This window comes from Tamandua tetradactyla, chromosome 8 (assembly GCF_023851605.1).
Source record: "Tamandua tetradactyla isolate mTamTet1 chromosome 8, mTamTet1.pri, whole genome shotgun sequence".
NCBI classification, from domain to species: Eukaryota; Metazoa; Chordata; class Mammalia; order Pilosa; family Myrmecophagidae; genus Tamandua; species Tamandua tetradactyla.
Window position 1 is genome coordinate 79,206,619 of NC_135334.1, and position 23,709 is coordinate 79,230,327.

General features: G+C 37.0%; 1 pseudogene; it reads right to left on the reverse strand.

The window, feature by feature from the left end:
* Positions 1-3,529: 3,529 nt before the first annotated feature.
* LOC143645211 (olfactory receptor 56A4-like) lies at positions 3,530-19,226 on the reverse strand (annotated as a pseudogene).
* Between the last annotated feature and the right edge of the window lie 4,483 nt (positions 19,227-23,709).

Genomic DNA, 23,709 nt, shown 5'->3' on the forward strand with positions numbered 1-23,709 from the left:
CAGTAGCATATAAAATATTAGAAAAGGATAAAATAGAGAAGTTTCGATTCCCAGTGCCTGCCCATGCAAAGAAAAATGACAGAGGGTTTATTTATTAATTTAATGCGTGGCAAACACCCCCAAAATCCTGAAGTAATACAGCTAAAGAGGAGCCTATTCAAACCCTGAAAGATACTTGAATCTAAGGGGGGATTAAGGTTACTTAGGCTTTTATTGGTGAGTAATAAAGAATTTTAGCAATAGGGTAAGAAGTATCTGTCAATGTTAAAGGTTTATCATAAAGGAAACAATTAGATCATACTTTTACCTCAAATTTAAACAATCCCTGATTAGATTTTCTCAGTTATATACAACAGTATTTGAAAATGGCTACTTTTACACTTTAATATTTTAATTTAAAAATTTTAGAGAAGATATCATATATACAGAATGCTCTATAATCTAGCACTCAATAAAAATCATGAATAGGAAATCTGTCCCTTTAAACCATGGAGCAATTATCCAGATAATATTAAAATGAAGGATCTGTTGGTAACTTTAACATTACCAAGAATTAGGGACACTGATCCTGTCATTATTAGGTGGATCAGTCATTATTGGTGCTGAGAATAGCAAAAAAAGAAAAGGTCTATGTACATTCCAGAGGAAAATTCAAGAAATAAAATAGGTAAATTCAGGACATTCAATAGGTAAACCTACTGTAAAGAATGAAAAATGGGCGGTACAAGGGTAGTTAAGTGGTAGAATTCTCAGCTGCCCTATGGAAGACCCGGGTTCTATTCCCAGCCCACGCACTCTACCTCCTCCCACCAAAAAGTTTTTTTCAACAAATGGAGCTGCAATGACCGGATAGTCATGTGGGAAAAAAGTGAAATGTGACCCCCACCAGACAGGATACGCAAAAAAAATATATATATATATATGATATAATATAGTGACCTTCAGTGGTATGAAGTGGGAGGAAGCCACATGTAAGGAGGTTATTAAGAAGATAATATCTATGGAGGTGACTTTTGAACTGAGATTATGAATGATGAGGAGTCAATAGTTTAATCATACTGGGTAAGACTGGGCCATTCAGATGCAACAGTATCTACAAAGGTCTAAGCCTAGAATAAGCAGAAGTCCTTGAAGTAGTGGCTATCCCAGAGAGTGGTTGGGATGTAGACTAATCGGGTGACCATGACCCAATGCAGTGGCCACTAGGTGGATCTGACTGCAGGAAGAAGCTCCCCTGATTCCAAGACAGACAAAGGAGTCCTGGCACAGGGAAAGTGACTATCAGAGAATTGGAGGTAAAAGTAGAATATTAAAGTGGAAAATTAAGTCAACAGCAAAGCGGGAACTAATCGTACACACCTGAGCCATACATGAGAAAAGGGTAGGGTTTGAATGTCAGCCACATATTACCATAATAGCACTAGAGAAGGTATTCTGCAACACAGAGATACATCTTTTACATCTTGGGTAAATTTAATAAGTGTTCAATACTAAAGCATCCCCCTCAAATATTGATTGATTATATGAACTCATCCTCTAATTCTACACTAGATGCCACTAGAGGCAGAATTGTATCAATGGCAGAAGATTATTGAACCAGGCTAGGGTTGACTACAGACTCTAGATGGAAGGGAAATTAAATGGGACATAAAACAATCACCCATCCCCATAAACTTTACCAGGGTTTTCAGAAACTGGTAAAGTAATCATATTCACCCCTGTTGGTGATGGGTTTAAATTTTCTTCCTATTGTCTACGTATTTAAATTCACCTTGCTGTTTGTATCTCTTTACAGACTGTTTTAAAATTGTATCTTCCGTTTTTAACATCAGAAGCCCATTGTTCTGCTCCATTATGCTAATGAATGTTCTATTCCTATAAAAATGGCATAACTTTAAATATGTATGCTCAAAGCAGTATAAGAAATTTTATCAATAAACAGAACTATCTTCTGATCAAGACTCCATAATCCACATGTCATTTAATGGGATTGAAAGTCTTGAGAGAAGCAAAACCACTTATCAATTCATTGAAAAAATAAAACACCTACTAAATGTCAGGTGCAATGTTAGGTATCGCAGATACTTAGAATTAAATAGTTTCTGAACTTTATGAACTCATGGTCTTATGGAGATGTCAAACAAATGCAGATTTAGGAGATGAAATATTTTTTAACAAGTTTTCTAAAGAAAGGGATGAAAATTGGTAGACAATTAGTGGGTCCCTGAAGAATATTTTTTTAAATGAGGCTTAAATGCTATCTATACATAATGACTCGGGTTTTTTACCTCTGTCTTGGTTCTCACCCCTGACCAAAGCCATATGTCCAATAGCTCATTTTTACTTCTCTTTTTGGATGTTTAATAGTCATTTCAAAAATGCAGCTGTCAGTAGGACCCAGAATCTACGGTGGGGATAGGGAATGTAGAGCTAATGATTAAATTTTACAGAGAATCTATTTGGATTGAACATAAAAATTTGATACTGAATGATGATGATGGTAGCACAACATTGTGAACTAAATCAACAGCACTGAATTATACACTTGAACATCATTAAAAGGAGAAATTGGTAATATACGCAACTAAAATAAAAATATTGAAAAACATAAGTCTACACAACACTCTATTTTAAACAATATATATATTTGTTTACCCTAATGTAAACAAAATTAATTATATTTAATAGTTCCATTATTAACATATTCTTTCATGCATTGTAACAAATGTACCACACTATAGCAAGATGTTAATAGTAGGGTGGCATGTGGGAACTCTGTATTTTGTGCACAATCTTTCTGTAAGTCTACAATTTCTCTAATAAGAATTTTTTAAATGGGGACAAATAGTACAGTTGTAGGAAGGAGTTTGGTATGGAAATGAAGTTCAGTGTCCAAAGCTGAACTCCTGGTATTTCATAACAAACTAGCTCCTGAGTTAACATAACTACATTCTTCCAATTGTTCAGACTAAAAACCTGGTGCATCATTACTCCCCTCCGTCTTTTATAACCTCCATATGGACTCTTGGTCAATCTTCTGAAATATAACTTGGATTCTCACTCACCACTTTAGCCCAAGCCATTACAATCTCACACCTGGATTACTGAAATAAAGCCCTGGCTGGTTTCCTTGTGGAAACACTTACCCCTCGTCCCTATCCCTACCTTATGTCATAAATGTGAGAGGCAACAAAAGGTTAAGGCTGAGAATTACATGAAAGATGTGAAATACTTGTTTAATGAATAAGTAAAAGATGCATTAAGAAGGAAGAGATAAAAATGTGAAGAAGAAAATGAATATCTAAAGGTGGGTTCAGCAGGGATTAGTCATATCCTTGTGAATAGTGTGATAGTAATTGAAGATTTGTGTTCAAGATGAGGGTAGCGTCATGGATGTCATATTGTGCTCCTAGAGGCATTCAGATGAAATAATCATTATCACGAGCCCAGGCTTCCATAATTCCAGAGATCTGACCTCTCAATACTGGTCTTTGAGTAGCTTGATAATCCTCTGCTTGATTTCCTGGGCTCATACCCCATTAAGTATGGGGTTGAGAGCTGTGGGGATGAGGTGATGCAGGACACTGAGAAGAATCAGTACCTCTGGGGGCAACTTTTTCCCTGCCTTGTTTGTGAAGATGAAGACTAGCAGCAGTGTGTAAAAGAAAAGTATAAGGATGAGATGGGAACCACAAGTACTCAAAGCCTTGGTAGCTGCACCTCCTGACTGCAAATGCAGCACAGCCCTCAGGATGAAGCAAATGTGTGACATTATTATGAAAAGATAGCAGAAGAGTTCATGGATAGAAATATACCTATTTCAAGCTATGGATTATAGGTAACAGTAAATTTAATGCATTTCCATCAACAGTAACAAATGGACCACACCAATAACTATGGATCAAAAATATGGGGGATAGGGAGCATTTATTTCTTTTCTGAGGTAATGAAATGCTCTAAATTTGATCATGGGAATAGATGCACAACTAGGTCATGATACTCTAAACCAGTGAATATATACTTCAGATAGTTTCTATTGTGTGTGAACACGTCTCAAAATTACATTAAAATACCAGATGATCATAAGTTGGTCAAAAAAAATTGTTGTGTTAATGGATAGCACAATAAATGAAAGCTGTCATTTATAAAAAAGAAAGTAAAACTGAGTGCCTGGAAGAGTATCTGTAAAGTGTTTACTTTGGGGAGTGACTATGATGCAGAAAAGAAGATCGATTAGGAGATAATGTTGAGCAGGTAGCTCCAGGTCCCCTGCATCACAAAATTGTCTCCAAGAAACAAAAATGAGTGTGGGATCATGGGCACAGACTGAAAATGCACTCACTGTGTCCTAAATCCCTGGGAAGCAAATGATCAAGAACTTGGTTATATTGGTGCCTATATTTCTAGGAGACAGCACCATGGCTGATAGAGAAAGAAAAGGGCTAGGTCTAACTGAAATAAAGCAGACATGAATTCATTCTTTGACATAATTCCTTTAATAATCTCCTGGAATGAATGATCTCCCTTCAGTGAAACCCCTCAAATACATCAGCAACACTTCTTCCATAAAAATCTGAATAAAATGCAATTTAGATTATGCTATCGTTCTGTTAAAAAAATCATTCTAAGGTGGGCAATGGTGGCTCAGTGGCAGAGTTTTTATCTGCTATGCCAGAGACCCAGGTTCAATTCCTAGTGCCTGTCCATGCAAATAATAATAATAATAATAATAAATTATCTTTACTTCCCATAGATTTATGGCTAAAGTAGAACTCAGACTCACCTTCCATTGTTTCATAAATTCAGTAATTCAAAGTCATATTTTTGCTTTGTCTCATGCCTATGAGACACAAGCTTTTCTTGAAACCAAACTGTTCCTCCTACTTCATTTTCCTAAAATCATTTACCTTACTTTGTCTTTAGGGTGACATGTTCCCTGTTATCACAATCCTAGAAAAAGTTAGAATGTCTCATCTCCCATTTCTCTTCTGAACCCATTCAACACCCTAAACTCCTGATAATCTCTTTCGTAAGTGTTCTCAGTCAGCAGCATTTCAAGCCTCTGCTTCACCTCAAATCTCAGAACCTTCTGAAGATTTTTTAGAGGGAATAATAGAACAGCAAGTACATCACAGCAAGAAAAAACTGAGTGGGAATAGGAAGATTCCAAGCTCACTTTGCCTTATAGTATCTCTCACTTTATTGATTTGGTAACTGCTGTCTCAAATACTCTTGTCTCCCTGGGTAGAAAAGCAGGGGCTGATTGATCAGTGGTTCAAAAAAGGACACATGGTAGGCTGCCGAAGAACTCAACTATTCTTAAATTGGAATTTCATTTCTTTTTAGATGAGTCCTTGAGAACGGCAACAGGAGTTGTCAATTTTGCCATGTTTTCCCCCAAAGCACAGGAAGTATCCTCTCTTATGAATGGGTATTTCTGCACACAGTTCCATTACTACCACAGGTGTGGGGGAAGAAACAATCTTATATTATGAAAAATTTCCCCATTAGGAAAGGAAAATCCTCTCTTTTTCAAATATCTGTATTTGGGCACTGATTTCAGACAAATCATTATCCTATCCTGCCTGAGTTAGCCCAGTTTGAGACACAGCTCCATAAGTCAGAAAGACTAGTGTTCTCATTTAAACACTAAACTACTTCCCTCCCTGTCCCTGCCAGGTTGGAAAATATTTCCTTCAATCAATGCTTAAAGCTCTAAGGCTACCATATTCTCACTGTTTTATCTTTCTACCTGGAGCTACAGTTCTTAGTTTAATTGACATTTTCCCTAGTAATATTAAAGCTTAGGAAGAAATACAACAAAGTAGTATGCATTCATGAACTCTCAAGATCTGGCAGAAAAAAAATCGCCTGATTTCTAAGCAAAAGTTGAATAATGAGCCTCCTCTCCCAGGTTCTTCTTTCAGTCTCCCTTCTAAACACAGACCTGAGCTGCACTTTCCAGGTTTTGGATTGATCCACAGGGCATTCCCAAAAAAAATATGTCTTCCCAGTCAGATCTTTCACTCTTCACAGGACAAGAGAATGCGTACTCATTCTCTTACATAAACAATAGAAACAAACTGTAACACAAAGCATTATTTCTGCTAAACTCTTAAACAATTTGCAAATGAACCTATGAATAAATTTCTCCAAACTAAAGTCTTATTCAGTCAGTAGTCAAGAGCTAGTATGTGACTCCTCAACTTCTCACTGCTTTATGCTCACAGCTGGGGTCACATGAAATTCCTCTAGCCATAACAATGCCTCTACTGTAGGTCAAAAGATACAGACATGTTTTGGGTTTTCTGCCTTTATTGTCTCCCCTCCCTGAATTATCATGTACCTACAAGAAAACATCTACAAATACTATCCAAATCTTTACAAACCTATACGCTGCAAATGTGAAGGAAAGATGTTTGCATTTAAACACAAAGAGAAAGAAAAAATACGGGCTTATTTCACTTCCTCCGGCGCATCCCCAAATTCTAAGAATTGAAGTGTTTGTTCGTACTGGAGATGGATATCTGAAATTTAGTACCATATTCTACTATTGTATATAAACCTCTCTAGTCCATTATATATGTACTTCATTGCATGTATCATTCCATTCTCGCATGCTACTAAAGTCCACATTTTATTCATCTATCCCACAAACATTTCCCAAATGTCATTATGTTTTTATCTTTATCACTTCAGTAGGAAATGCAAAAATGAGCAAAACAAATACTGACCTAATAGAATTTATAAGATCATGGAGAAGACACACCCTGAAGGAATGGAAAACTACATGGAATGGCAAATGAGCAATCTATTTTTCTTAGACCTATAATGCCTGTCGGCCCCAAACTGGATTGCTATTAAAATTATTGCACTTAGCACTGGACTATTAATTCATTGGAAAGTGTTTCCAAATTGGCCCAAAGAAAAAGATTGCAGACAGGTGAGAAGAATTCTTTTTAAATCTCAGAGGAAGAGACATTTCCTCATTTGTGTTCCAGGAGGAAACTTCTTATAGTTAAATGAATTTAAGCAAATCATTGATACCTATTCTCAAAGAGCCTTTGAGAGGAATCAAAGAGGACTTTAGATAAGATGAATTCAAAAAGTACTGTAAAAAGGAAATCCTCGATGTACAGAAATCAGAAAAGTAATACTCAATGTGGACAATCTACCAAGTATTTTTGTATTTCAAGAGGTAAAGTGTAAAGAATATGAAAATTTCTAATGTATACTAATGCTGCTTATTACCAGTATTGATAGATACTAAAATGATACATTGTAGCCAATCTATAAGCAAACATCCCTCACTGGTTGATTTGTGATACCATTTGTTTTTTGGTCTCTGTTCAGTGACAGCCCCCAGTAGTTCATTTTGAAGAGCAGTGCATTCAGTCTGAACCCAGTTCAGCCAGACTGGGAGACCTGGGACTAAATTTGAAGTGAGGTGGCCAGACAAGATGTTAGTAGATGACTTCGGACAAGGAGGGACTTAAGTGTCACAGCATAACAAACACTACAGACTTAGAATAAGGGAAGAATTTTATAAAAGAATGATGCACGGTGATCTACAAATAGCAGAGGAGACCCAGGAGAGCCCAAAATATAGGGCCATTACCTCTTTAAATGCATGGTGTATAGAATAATGAAGAACACAGAGGAAGCAATTATGGCAGTAAAATAATAAAATCAGATCTCAGTTATAAGTTTTACCATGTTTCAGTTTCTGACTGAAAAAAATTTCCTTGAATTAAGTCATTAAAAGCTTAGTAAAATTATATAACAATAATTATCATTTGTTTTATATAAGAACACTAGTACTGAAATAGGTGAACCCAAGTACATACATCTTGGCCAAATTTGTGTAACTGATATGTAAATAAAGGTCAATCTCATTCCAAAATGAGAACTCCTAGCATCCTGGTATGTAAAATTTCATTAAACTGAAAGTTGTACCAAGCATTTTGTAAGGTGCTTTGAAGAATACCTTATATTGGGGGTAAAGGGGAGTTCAGTGGTAGAATTCTTGCCTGCCATATGGGAGACCTGGGTTCAATTCCTGTGTCCTTGCACTTCCCAAAAAAAACAAACAAACAAAAGAAAACTTCAGCAAATGGTGTTGTAATAATGGGATACTCACATGGAAAAATAATGAAATGTGACCCTGTCATATGGCATACAAAAAAAAGGGGAACACATCATATTAACAATTTGATTCTTGCCTTAAGAGTTTTCAAAGGAATTAAAAAAACAAGATGTATACACATGAATTATTTAAATTTATTCAGCAAAAATAATTGCAGTATATAAAGCATTTTATTAACAGGACTAAAAATATGTAAAGTTAAAAAGATGAATAAAATACTAATACTTTACATGACAGGAGTCAATAATCGAGTATCAGGGGGAGATACATGTGGCTCAAAATAGTGAAATCAATTCCATTGAAGGGAGTAAGGAAGGCATTGTGGAGTTAGTGGAGTTTAAACTGAGACATTTAGAATGGGCATGGTTTGTCAAATGAAGAACTGGTGTTAGGTATTCTGTGTGGAAAAGGATACTTGAGCATAGATGTTAAGAAAAAAATCAGGGGGCATAATCTGAAAACTGTAATATAGAAAATGACTGGAATGTTGGGTGAGTAGGAGAGTGAAAAGTTTTATATTTTACTTAACATCAGTCCTGGTTGTTGTAAAAGAGAGAAGAGAAAGGAAGTCAAAGCTATTACTTAGATGAAAGAGAGTACTATAGAAATGAAAGAGTATCTCATAAGTTCCCCAAGAATGGTTGGTTTCATCATTGATCAGCTGTATTAGAAGATATGCTCAAGTGACACTTATAGGTAGTATATTGAAGCTCTCAATTACTATCCAAAAAAGGGACCTGGTGACCAGTGAAAATTAATCCCAGGTACTACTGGCCAACAGCTGAACCTCAAGCATATTCAGGCATGCTTTTATTGCTTGTTCAACAAACCCACCAATTAAAAATCTGGAACCTATGGAAACTTGTGCTGGCCCTAATGCAGGATAAAATGGCTGATGCAACAAGATAGAAAGTAGGATAAAAGAAAATTTAACTATATCTAAGATTGGCAGGAGAGGGTAGAGATGCACATGATGTCTGAAATGTGATAAAAAGGAAGGTAAGCTAGGAGGAACTGAGAGGGGCCAAGACGGCGGTTTAGTAAGGTGCGTGCATCTTAGTTCCTGCTGCAGAACAACTACTAAATAACCAGAAACAGTGCAGAACAGCTCCCGGGGCCACAGTAGGGACCAGACACACAGTGTACCCCAGTCTGGATTGGCTGGTCCGGCTGCGAGAATCCGCTGCGGTGAGCTCCCTGAGTCGTGCGTGCTTACCCGGGCCACGGCGGCTGGCGGCCGGCGCCCCTCCCTCCCTCCCTCCTTCCCGGATGGGCTGGGAATCTCGGAGTGGCGAGTTTCCCAAGCCGCGGCGGCCGGCGGCTGACACTCCTCCCTCGCGGGCGGCTTCCCCGACCGGCTACAAGTCTCGGATCGGCAAGATTCCCAAGCTGTGGCGGCCGGCGACCGGCGCCCCTCCCCTACAGGTGGCTTCCGGGTCCGGTGACGGGTCTCAGATGGCGAGTTGCCCAAGCCGCAGCCGGCGACTGGCACCCTTCCCCCACAGGCGGCTACCCGGAGGGAAAGGAAAGAGACTCCAAACAGTAGTGGGGACTGAGCCCAACCAAACACCAATAGTGGCGTTAATGGACAAATTCTGACTACTACAAGTAGGCCCCCAGCTCAGGTGAAACTGATCAAGGTGGAAGTTGCCTATTGGGCTAACTGAAAAAGAGGAACAGGGGCGAAACAGAGCCTTTTGCGGCTGCTTCTATGGAGGCTCAGTTGCCTCTGGGCTCAGTGCCGGGATGACACAAGGTGCAACTGCCCCAAACACAGAAACAGGCTGTTTTCAGGGCGCTCTACCACATGAACCTTCCCCACGGGAGGGGTGAAACACAACTCAGGTGGAGTCCCTCTCTCAGGGAATTCAGATCCCAGGACTTTGCAATTTGAAGCCATTAAAACCAGCCTACAACCTTTCCTCTGTCTCCACCACTCACACAGCAGGGAGAGACTTTCAAAGTAAAAGGAGCCACAACCTCTTTTGCTGGTGGGACCCGCAGACAGACAAGTGCCACATAGTGGGCAGGATAAGAAAAACAGAGCCCAGAGACTTCACAGGAAAGTCTTTCAACCTGCTGGGTCTCACACTCCAGGAAATCTGATTAAATGTCCAGACACCAGCAAAAAATAACAAATCACACAGGAAAATTGAAGATATGGCCCAGTCAAAGGAACAAACCAATAGTTCAAAGGAGATACAGGAGCTGAGACAACTAATTCTGAATATACAAACAGAAATGGAAAACCTCTTCAAAAACCAAATCAATAAATTGAGAGAGGACATGAAGAAGGCAAGGGGTGAACAAAAAGAAGAAATGGAAAGTCTGAAAAAACAAATCACAGAACTTATGGGAATGAAAGATACAGTAGAAGAGATGAAAAAAACAATGGAAATCTACAATGGTAGATTTCAGGAGACAGAGGTTAGAATTAGTGAACTGGAGGATGGAACATCTGAAATCCAAAAAGAAACAGAAACTATAGGGAAATGAATGGAAAAATTTGAGCAGGGGCTCAGGGAATTGAATGATAATGTGAAGCGCACAAATATCTGTGTTGTGGGTGTCCCAGAAGGAGAAGAGAAGGGAAAAGGAGGAGAAAAAATAATGGAAGGAATTATCACTGAAAATTTCCCAACTCTTATGAAAGACCTAAAATTACAGATCCAAGAAGTACAGCGCACCACAAAGAGAATAGATCCAAATAGGTGTTCTTCAAGACACTTACTAGTTAGAATGTCAGAGGTCAAAGAGAAAGAGAGGATCTTGAAAGCAGCAAGAGAAAAACAATCCATCACATACAAGGGAAACCCAATAAGACTACATGTAGATTTCTCAACAGAAACCATGGAAGCTAGAAGAGAGTGGGATGATATATTTAAATTACTAAAAGAGGAAAACTGCCAACCAAGACTCCTATATCCAGCAAAATTGTCCTTCAAAAATGAGGGAGAAATTAAAACATTTTCAGACAAAAAGTCACTGAGAGAATTTGTGACCAAGAGACCAGCTCTGCAAGAAGTACTAAAGGGAGCACTAGAGTCAGATATGAAAAGACAGAAGAGAGAGGTGTGGAGAAGAGTGTAGAAAGAAGGAAAATTAGATATGATATATATAATACAAAAGGCAAAATGGTAGAGGAAAGTATTACCCAAACAGTAATAACACTAAATGTTAATGGACTGAATTCCCCAATCAAAAGACAAAGACTGGCAGATTGGATTAAAAAACAGGATCCTTCTATATGCTGTCTACAGGAAACACATCTTAGACCCAAAGATAAACATAGGTTGAAAGTGAAAGGTTGGGAAAAGATATTTCATACAAATAACAACCAGAAAAGAGCAGGAGTGCCTATACTAATATCCAACAAATTAGACTTCAAATGTAAAACAGTTAAAAGAGACAAAGAAGGATACTATCTACTAAGAAAAGGAACAATTAAACAAGAAGACATAACAATCACAAATATTTATACACCGAAACAGAATGCCCCAAAATACATGAGGAATACACTGCAATTACTGAAAAGGGAAATAGACACATCTACCATAATAGTTGGAGACTTCAATTCCCCATTCTCATCAATGGACAGAACATCTAGACAGAGAATCAATAAAGAAACAGAGAATTTGAATATTACAATAAATGAGCTAGACTTAACAGACATTTATAGGACATTACACCACACAACAGCAGGATACACCTTTTTCTCAAGTGCTCCTGGATCACTCTTAAAGATAGACCATAAGCTGGGTCACAAAGCAAGTCTCAACAAATTTAAAAAGACTGCAATCATACAAAACACTTTCTCAGATCATAAAGGAATGAAGTTGGAAATCAATAATAAGGAGAGTGCCAGAAAATTCACAAATACGTGGAGGCTCAACAACACACTCTTAAACAACCAGTGGGTCAAGGAAGAAACTACAAGAGAAATTAGTAAATATCTCGAGGCGAATGAAAACGAAAACACAACATATCAAAACCTATGGGACGCGGCAAAGGCAGTGCTAAGAGGGAAATTTATTGCCCTAAATGCCTATATCAAAAAAGAAGAAAGGGCAAAAACTCAGGAATTAACTGTCCACTTGGAAGAACTGGAGAAAGAATAGCAAACTAACCCCAAAGCAAGCAAAAGGAAACAAATAACAAAGATTAGAGCAGAAATTATTGAAATTGAGAACATGAAAACAATAGAGAAAATCAATAAGACCAGAAGTTGGTTCTTTGAGAAAATCAACAAGATTGTTGGGCCCTTAGCAAGATTGACAAAAAGAAGAAGAGAGAGGATGCAAATAAATAAGATCAGAAATGGAAGAGGAGACATAACCATTGACCTCACAGAAATAAAGGTGGTAATAACAGGATACTATGAACAACTTTATGCTAATAAATACAACAATGTAGATAAAATGGACAAGTTCCTAGAAAGGCATGAACAACCTATTTTGACTCAAGAAGAAATAGATGACCTCAACAATCCAATCACAAGTAAAGAAATTGAATCAATCATTCAAAAGCTTCCCAGAAAGAAAAGTCCAGGACCAGATGGCTTCACATGTGAATTCTACCAAACATTCCAGAAAGAATTAGTACCAACCCTGCTCACACTCTTCAAAAAAACTGAAGTGGAGGGAAAGCTACCAAATTCATTCTATGAAGCCAACATCACCCTCATACCAAAACCAGGCAAAGATATTACAAAAAAAGAAAACTACAGACCAATCTCTCTAATGAATATAGATGCAAAAATCCTCAAGAAAATTCTAGCAAACTGAATCCAGCAACACATTAAAAGAATTATACATCATGACCAAGTAGGATCATCCCAGGTATGCAAGGATGGTTCAACATAAGAAAATCAATTAATGTAATACACCATATCAACAAATCAAAGCAGAAAAATCACATGATCATCTCAATTGATGCAGAAAGGCATTTGACAAGATTCAACATCCTTTCTTGTTGAAAACACTTCAAAAGATAGGAATACAAGGGAACCTCCTTAAAATGATAGAGGGAATATATGAAAAACCCACAGCTAATATCATCCTCAATGGGGAAAAATTGAAAACTTTCCCCCTAAGATCAGGAACAAGACAAGGATGTCCATTATCACCACTGTTATTCAACATCATGTTGGAGGTCCTAGCCAGAGCAATTAGACAAGAAAAAGAAATACAAGGCATCAAAATTGGAAAGGAAGAAGTAAAACTATCACTGTTTGCAGATGATATGATACTATATGTCAAAAACCCTGAAAAATCCACAGCAAAACTACTAGAGCTAATAAATGAGTACAGCAAAGTAGCAGGTTACAAGATCAACATTCAAAAATCTGTAGTGTTTCTATACACTAACAATGAACAAGCTGAGGTGGAAATCAAGAAATGAATTCCATTTACAATTGCAACTAAAAGAATAAAATACATAGGAATAAATTTAACTAAAGAGACAGTGGACCTATTCAAAGAAAACTACAAAAAACTGTTAAAAGAAATCACAGAAGACCTAAATAGATGGAAGGGCATACCGTGTTCATGGATTGGAAGACTAAATATAGTTAAGATGTCAATTCTTCCTAAATTGATTTACAGATTCAATGCAATACCAATCAAAATCTCAACAACTTAGTTTTCAGATAGAAAAACCAATAAGCAAATTTATCTGGAAGGGCAGGGTGCCCCAAATTGCTAAAAGTATCTTGAGGGAAAAAAACAAAGCTGGAGGTCTCACGCTGCCTGACTTTAAGGCATATTATGAAGCCACAGTGGTCAAAACAGCATGGTACTGGCATAAAGATAGATATATCGACCAATGGAATCGAATAGAGTGCTCAGATATAGACCCTCTCATCTATGGACATTTGATCTTTGATAAGGCAGTCAAGCCAACTCACTTGGGACAGAACAGTCTCTTCAATAAATGGCGCCTAGAGAACTGGATATCCATATGCAAAAGAATGAAAGAGGACCCGTATCTTAAACCCTATACAAAAGTTAACTCAAAATGGATCAAAGATCTAAACATTAGGTCTAAGACCATAAAACAGTTAGAGGAAAATGTAGGGAGATATCTTATGAATCTTACAATTGGAGGCGGTTTTATGGACCTTAAACCTAAAGCAAGAGCACTGAAGAAATAAATAAATAAATGGGAGCTCCTCAAAATTAAACACTTTTGTGCATCAAAGAACTTCATCAAGAAAGTAGAAAGACAGCCTACACAATGGGAGACAATATTTGGAAATGACATATCAGATAAAGGTCTAGTATCCAGAATTTATAAAGAGATTGTTCAACTCAACAACAAAAAGACAGCAAACCCAATTACAAAATGGGAAAAAGATTTGAACAGACACCTCTCAGAAGAGGAAATACAAATTGCCAAAAAGCACATGAAGAGATGCTCAATGTCCCTGGCCATTAGAGAAATGCAAATCAAAACCACAATGAGATATCATCTCACACCCACCAGAATGACCATTATCAACAAAACAGAAAATGGCAAGTGCTAGAGAGGATGTGGAGAAAGAGGCACACTTATCCACTGTTGGTGGGAATGTCAAATGGTGCAACCACTGTGGAAGGCAGTTTGGCGGTTCCTCAAAAAGCTGAATATAGAATTGCCATATGACCCAGCAATACCATTGCTAGGTATCTACTCAGAGGACTTACGGGCAAAGACACAAACGGACATTTGCACACCAATGTTTATAGCAGCATTATTTACAATTGCAAAGAGATGGAAACATCCAAAATGTCCATCAACAGACGAGTGGCTAAACAAACTGTGGTATATACATATGATGGAATATTATGCAGCTTTAAGACAGAATAAACTTATGAAGCATGTAATAACGTGGATGGACCTAGAGAACATTATGCTGAGTGAGACTAGCCAAAAACTAAAGGACAAATACTCTATGGTCCCACTGATGTGAACCGACATTAGAGAATAAACTTGGAATATGTCATTGGTAACAGAGACCATCAGGAGATAGAAATAGGGTAAGATAATGGGTAACTGGAGCTGAAGGCATACAGACTGTGCAACAAGATTGGATACAAAAACTCAGAAATGGACAACACAATACTACCCAATTGCAATGTAATTATGTTAAAACACCAAATGAAGCTGCATCTGTGGTATAGTTTTTTTTTTTTGCTATTATATTTATTTTTATTTTTCATTTTTTTAATTTTTAAAAAATTTTTTTCTCTCTATTATCGTTTTATTTTTCTAAATCGATGCAAATGTACTAAGAAATGATGAATATGCATCTGTGTGATGATATTAAGAATTACTGGTTGTATATGTAGAATGGAATGATTTCTAAATGTTGTGTTAGTTATTTTTTTAATTAATAAAAAAAAAAGATAGGAGGAACTCAGAAAGTTCTTGTACATATGAAGAAAAGGTCATAGTTTTTCACTTAAAACCAAAAACATTCAAGTATGCCCTTTTAAAATGGAAGAAATTCAGTAGAAAGAAGAAAAGAACCATAGAAATTCACAATTCAGAGAAATATTAGGTAAAATTATTAATGAGACCTAGCAGGGCTAGAAGCGGGAGAGGATGGCACATGTCACTCACTGAACTATAAAATCACAGTCCTTGAGTCAGTGTCTACATCACCACAAATGTCCCATTCAGGGCACAAAACCAGGCTGAGTAGTGTCGCGCTGAATGAAGAGACCAAATCTACATTTATTTAAGTCAGGAAGTCTAGAGCCATTTACATGTTTGAAATAATATTTGTTATTCAATTAAGAGACCATCTCACCCAAATTAAGCTCCTGTAATTATGGATTAATAAATTCTGAGTAAACTTCCAGGTAAATCCAAACTGAAAAAAACGCATTACAATTTTTCGAGACAGTGCACTAGGAATCAAGAGCCAAGACCTGGATATCTCTTCAAATAAGTGAAACATTTGGGAAAGCACAATGCAAACTTACTCATGTAATAATTATCAAATTTTCTATGCATCATGAACATTACCCCCAGTTATCGATATCATCCCCCAAAGCTATCCATTTTACTTCCTAAAACCTTCTTAACTGTTTCTGGATTTCCTGCTTGATTTCCTTTGTTCTTTTATACCATAAACAATGGGGTTCAGAGCAAGTGGTTGAGCAGAACGGACACATCTGGAGAAATTCACTTTCTGGCCAAATTAGTGATAAGGAGAACAAGCAGGACTGTGCTGAAAGAGAAGGGTGAAATGGGAACCATAGGGGCCCAGAGCTTTGGGCATAGCTCCCTGCGCCTTGATCTTGAGCTTTCGGAATAAAGCAGTCGGACAACAATATGGAGGAGGACAGAGCCCAAGAAAACCCAACCTACCACAAACTGGTAGAGCTGATTGAAGGTGATGTCGTCACAGGAGAGTTTGGACACAGATATATTAGTGCAAATGTAGTCCTTTTTTTTTTTTTTTTTTTTGCATGAGCAGGCACCAGAAATCGAACCTGGGTCTCCAGCATGGCAGGTGAGAACTCTGCCTGCTGAGCCATTGTAGCCTGACTGAAAACATAGTTCCTGATAACATTTCTTGTGTAGCATCTGAGTCGGGGAGAGAGTAAATGGATAGGTACAGCAAGAGGGCCATTCCAAGCCACACAAAAAATCACAGCACTAGCCATGAATTGATGATGGATGGGTATTGCAGAGAGTGGCAAATGACCACATAGCAGCCACAGGCTATAAGCATGAATATGCAGGTCTCCATGTTCAGGAAACTATTCATGATGAGCATCTGAAGGAAGCAGACAAAAAAGCTGATGGATCTGAGGTCAAACCAGAAGATGGCCAAGACCTTGGGGATGACAGTGAGACAAAGGGCAATGTCCAGCAAGTTGAGGAGTCTGTGCAGGTAGTACATGGACTTGAACAGAGAAATAAACAGTCAGATGGTGATTTGCAGGGCAGCATTGGCCCCCATGGCCAGGAGAACAAAGAGTCTGAAGAACAGGGACATCAGTACTGCCAACTCAGGAGGCTAGGGATGCAGATGAGAAGGTATTTGGAGGCTAGAGTAGAGGAAATAGCGATGATGGTTGCAATGTAATTTAACCTGATTAAGATGGAAATCCAGAATATCTTAAAATGTTATACAGGGATGTAGCAACACAGAAATAGATGTCCTAAATGCAATTCACCTCAGGTTTTCATTGAACACTTAGACTTGCCCCAGTGAAGCTTTAAAATAATAATGATAGCAGTAATGACAAAAACCACAAACAGCAATAATGATACCTAAGTTTAACTCAGCATTTATCATATGTCAGGCATGATACTGCGTGTTTTAAATTCATTATTACATTTCATTCTTTAAAAAAATACCGAAGGTTATGTAATACTGTTATCCTCATTTTGCAGGTAATAAGAGTGAAGCAAAAGGAAGCAGAGATATTTGATCAAGGTTAGAAAGAAATGAGGTACAAGGTATATGGGGCTTTTCTTTTAGCCATAAAGAAAAAATTCTAAAATTGATTGTAGTGATGACTAAAGAACTCTGAATATACAGATTGTAAACTTTGGATAGTTTGCTAGCAATACATGGCTATTGAGTACCTGAAAGGTGGTTAGTCCAAATTGAGATTTGCTGTAGGTATAAATACACATCAGATTTTGAAGACTTAGTGTGTGTGAATATACCTCTATTAGAGTGTTTTAAGTATAAATAAATAATAAAAAGCAAAAAAAATAGAAAGTTAAAATGAGCAAATTATTAATGAGACTAATAAACTTTCTGATAGAGGAATAAATTGATCACATAACATTATACAGCATACATTCTGACTAATTGATCATAATGTTATCAACCAGGATGCTAAAAAGAAATTGAGCATATTATCAACCAGGATGTTATAAAGAAAAATAAACCCAGAGTAGGAGTAGACACTCTCTTTCTCTTCTTTCTTGGAAATCTCCTTAATGACATCTAAGAAAAGGAAAGCACAAGTTTAGCGAAGGTCATTAAAGCCCATTCTTTCTATTGGTTGTAATCAGTGAGTTCAGTCTATGTCAATCAAAAAAAAGGAAATAGGCAAGTGGTTTTGATATCAATATGCTTTGAGGCCTAAAATTAAATAAAGTAAGAACAACAATAAAAACATAAACAGAATCCAGAAAGATCTTATGGGAAAGCTATGAGGAAACTCTCCAAAGCCTTAGGAGCCTTAACTTCCTATCAACCTACTATTTGATGACTTCTTTTGAAAATAGAACAACAATTTTTGGTCATTGTTTTTAAGCAAGACATGCTAAAGATCACTGTATCTAGAGCTGTAAGATATCTGGACATCTGCTCCCAGGAGACTTTATAATTAGGCTATACTAATGGGAGCAATATGGTAGCCACTAGGTACACGAGGCTGTTGAGTACTTGAAAATGGCTAGTCCAAATTGAGAAGTGCTGTAGGTGTAAATTTTGAAGACTTAGTACAGAAAAAAAATCTCAAAAATACTTACACTGATTACATGTTCAAATTTTAAGGTTTTTGATATGTCGGTTAAATGAAATACATATTAATAAAATTATAAAAATAAAGATTAGAAACCCAGAAAGTGGTGAGGCCAAGACCGTACACCAGAGCTGTCCCTAGAGTCCATGCTCTCAGCCTTAAGCACAACTTTATAAACACATCCTCCTTCAGAGTTTGGAAGGGATATCTCAGTGGAAACTGTGTTTAGATGAATCCAAACAAGAATTTCACTTTAAGGGCATAGTGTCCGTCATCTTACTAGACTGTTTGCTGTTGTTCTTTTTGTGAAGGTTCACATGTGTTTTCTCTGCTTTGGGTTCTTTGGAAGAGGCTGAATTTCCTGTTCTAATGGGAGGTAGAGTGGGGCCTGGGTGGAGCAGGGGGTGACCACCAGGAAAATATGGAAAGTTGGAACTGTTCTGACTGTTCTTCAAAAAGAAAACAAGATCTTCAAAGGAGTCCAAAAGAGAAACACACATTCAAGCTTAGGATGCAGGATAAATGTCCTGTTAGCCTGGACAAGAATGTGAATAAGGCCTGTACCTTGGGGTACAGCAAGAGTTTGGGCCTATGAGTCCCATTCCACGTCTTTAAGACTGAGCAGCTGATCTGTCTTTAGTGCGGTCATCTGGGTTCCTTATTGCACACCAACATCCTGGAGATTCTCTCGTAATAATCAGGTTGTGAGCTAATCTGTCATAGGAGTCCCATCCAAAGATGGGCACTTTTCTTTTTATCACAAGGGCTTTGACTGGTATACCACCAATATGTATTTCCCTTCTCTGAGAAAGCCTGGCATCAACAGTTTTGGATGACAAAGATGCGTAGAGCAAGTGCTCCAGGACCTTTCTGAAGGCTGCTTCCTCTTCTGTAGGGTCTTTCTATAGCTCTGCAGCTGCACTAGGCATTTGCCTGCACCTAAGATATTGTGCCCTTCCTTGAAACCAAAGCTAGTTCCTGCGTTCAAGGTGGACAGGAAGAAATAGATAGAACAGATGTTTCAAAAATCAAAGGAAAGAGTAAGAATTACAGTAAGTATTAATGTAGGGGACTAATGAATAAAGAAAGGCATTTGAGGATTCATTATTCAATGTTTGCACTGGTAGGACAAGGTGATGTGTCACAAACTGAAAAATGATTAATGAAACAAGAACTTGAATCTCACATCACGGGGTTAGAAATGACAACCTGCTTCTGAGCTTGGCTGATAGAAAGAATGAAACCTTTACCAAGAAATTAAGGAGGAAAATGGGAAGGAGTGGGTTTTAAGAATTTTCAAAGTATGTTTATATTTGAAGTGTTATCCATAGATTTTTGCAAAATATCCAGGTAGAGTTTTTCAGGAATCATTTCAAATATAATATGCTTGGAACTCAGAAAAAATCAGATCTGTTAATATAATATAGATTTCTTTGTTGTTATTTAAAGAAAAGAAGAAATAAGAGATTTTAATGAGTGTGTGAAATAATTGGGAGAATATAAAGATGCTCTAAAGTCTAAAGTTTAGACTGATTAGAATTTTCATATGGTGTTGGTGACTGGAAATTTAAGAGGGAAAGGAAATATTTGATGAAATATGGTTCTGGAGAGGGAGGAAATAATTGGGGGCTTCTGGGTAAAATATTTGACATGAAAAAATTATCTAGCTTCTCCCCACTTTCTTATTCATAAAAGAACATTTATTACAATGGGAACCGGGGGTATTGTCCACATAGCAAAACTGAGGGTCTTATGTTAGGTAGTTTGGTAATTGCTCGAATGGTAAGCAAATCTTTGACATTGGATCTGTCACAGAAAAAACATCATAGCTGCTATGATATACCAGAGCATACCAATTGAACGTAAGTCCTGATTTATAACAAAACAAACCACAAAAAAATGTAAACACATCACAATAAAAGAGAAGTTGTAAAGCTTTACGAAAGAAACATTAAAATAAACATAAACCACTTTTGGGACCTTATGGAAGATTTCTTAAACATTATCCCAAATTTCTCTCTAAAACTTAAGAGAGAAATAGTGACTTTGAATTCAACAAATCAAAAGATTTTAAAGTAATGGGTACCATGCAACAAAATTGACCAGCGGTTGTCGAGTTAGAGAACTAGCATTCTCTAAACCAACAAGGGAGTAATTTTTATATTATACAAGGAGAATTGTATATATGTCAAGAAAAAATATTATTATTAATAGAAAACGAAGGGCAGAGTGACTAGGTAAATCACAGAACGAAAATAGGAAATGACTAAACAGTACAAGAAGAATGCCCAGTTGCCAGGAGAAAATCAAGCTAAAATAATAAAGTAATATTTTACACCAATCAAGTTTTCTAAAACACAACAAGATAAACTAGTATTAAGGATGTGAAATAAAGAAATTTTATATATCTCTAGCAGAATTTTGTAAATATTTTCAGGAGAAATTTGATTGTCCCTTATAAAATGAAATATGTTTATGCCTCATGACTAAGCAATACAATTCCTAGATATATGTCTTCCTAGGCCCATAATGAGAGATGAACACTGATATTGGCACTACTATATTTTTAGTAATAATAAATTAAAGTTCACCTGGATGTCGCTAATTAAATAAATGAAACAGTGCACATAACATACTAAACAGCCTTCAAAATGTTAAATTACATGTACACATAGGAACATGTGTCTATTTTAAAAATACAGTCTTGACTGAAAACAAAGAGAGCATCAGATTTATGACCAGATGACAATAAATTAAATATAAAAGCATTCTCTCATAGATAAAAATAAAGCAAAATAAACTAGCTGAAGATAAAGACATATTTTGAAGCACAAGGTTTTCACAATGGAAAGGAAATAGCAAAAGAATAAGCAGAAGAAAAAGAAATAAACATAAAGGAAAATAAGAACTGGAAGAAACAATGTATTTGCATGCAATTTAAGGACTGTAAGTAATTCATATGAGGTTCAAAATTAAAATAAGAAATAAAGGAACAAATCATGTTTGTTCTGATATTCACTTTTATATAAATCCTATTTAAAAATCTCTCACTATGGTATAAATTACTATAGGAGCTCTCACTCTCAAAAACACATTGTATTTTCTTAGAAAGCTTTTGTTAGTTTTCTTGCATTTTTTCATTATAATGCTATAATAAGAATTATGATAAATTAGCAACGATCATTCAATGGAATAGTTTGAACCTACATAATAAGGATGTATAGGAACCCTAAGGATACCTCTGAGTGAGATTAATGGACTTGGAAGGTGTTAAGTGTGTATGTGCAAAGGAGGTGAATGTAAATAAATGTATACTTGAAATCCCTTACTCAGAAGACTGAATTACTCCTTCTAGAACATACAGCCAATGTTGTACCTCCAAAGGCTGATTACCAGGGAACATTCTTTTCAGAGGGAAAGATACTCTTTTCTCCCATATGTCAGCCTGTCTGTGCCAGGAAGATCTCTGGGCACAAAGGGGTAGATATGAAATCTCAAAAGGCAGGCCCCCTGAGGCTCTAAGGTTATAACAGCCCCAGGTTCTTTGAGAGCCAACCAGAGCTCCACATCAGTGAAGGCAAATCCAATGCTTCCCGTCTTCTGTAAGTATGTCTGGGAAGGAAACCCTGAACAGGGTACCTGATGGGTGGCTGGAAGAGAAAGGAAGGCCTTAACTCTTCTGTTCAGCTCTGTGTTCTGTCCATTCCAGAGTCAATGGTGCTAAAGTATATTGAGCAGAGGGTGGAAAATACCACCTCTTTTCTCAGGTCATTAGGTATGTGTGAGAGCCTATGTTCTGGACCCTTCTTATTTTTGGTAATGGAAGGGAGGCTGAGAAACAAGGGTTGTCCAAGGAAGATTACCGGATATAGTGGGAGAATTGGAAAGTGTGTCATCTGGGGCCAAGTTGAGAAAACTTGTGGTTTCTAACCATGAATAGGAGAATATAGAGATCTTCAAAACTAGAATCTACCTACCAGTGTTTGATCATGGAAGAGAAGTTAAATGCAGTCTTCAGAGGTTGGAAACTAATAAAACAGTGGGTACACAGTGGAGTGCAGGACATACTTCTGTGGATTTCAGATACAAATATAATTTATATATTCTTATGCACCCAAACAAAATAATTTTGCCTCAAAAAGCAATGGGTCACCTGTACCTAGATGCACTCAATAATGTCTGGAAGTATACTAGGGAGAGATGTTTTACATATTAGTCTGAATCCAGTGTTGTTAGATGATCTCATCCACGTTTTATCATGATATTCTGTGGGCCAATCCTGCAGCCTGTGAAAAAGCTTGAGCTGCAGGGTCCCCTTTTCAGCCTCTCATCTTCAACATCCCTGATTTCCTCATTTTGTCCCTATTTGGAATCAAAACCATTAACTCTGATATTCAAAGCATGTGCTGATCCTGGAAAACTCTGTTGCAAAAGTTTTGTTACAAACCAAGACTGAAAGCAGAGAGATGAGGGGAAATTTGTTTCCAGGTGCTTTATTTGTAGGTATGAATAGAAAGTCAATGCTTGGTGAATAATTATGGATCAAAGAACATACATGAATCTTAAAGAGAAAAGAAGGATAAAGAAAGAACCAGATACTGTATAATAGAAGTGAAATTATCCTTGTCTTCTTCAGAAATATCATTTTAATACAAGAAATAATTATCCTAATGTTCTGTAAGAAACAAAAATTAATTCTGCTTTCTCTGGGCTTCTCCATGAGTACTCATGCCTACCGATGGTTCTTCTATGATTCTAAACCCTCCAAAGGTCATTTCAGGAATCTCAGTGCTACCAAGCAAGGGAACCCTTAATTGTCCCAAGGAGTACTTTGACATCCCTGGAGAAGAAAAGCATCTTGGAGTTAGTACAATTTGAGCTGTGATTTTTAAGTTAAATATAATAAATTTTCAAGGAGCTGGACAGAGAATGTGATGGGAAAAGAACAAATGACAGAAACTGAATGAGGAAGGTGAAGTTTAGAGAGGATATGTAGAATGTGATCATCTAAAATGTGTGTGTGTGCAGTGGATATACACAGAGCTAATAGAGCTTGTACCACCTGTAATAGTCTTGAATTTTGCA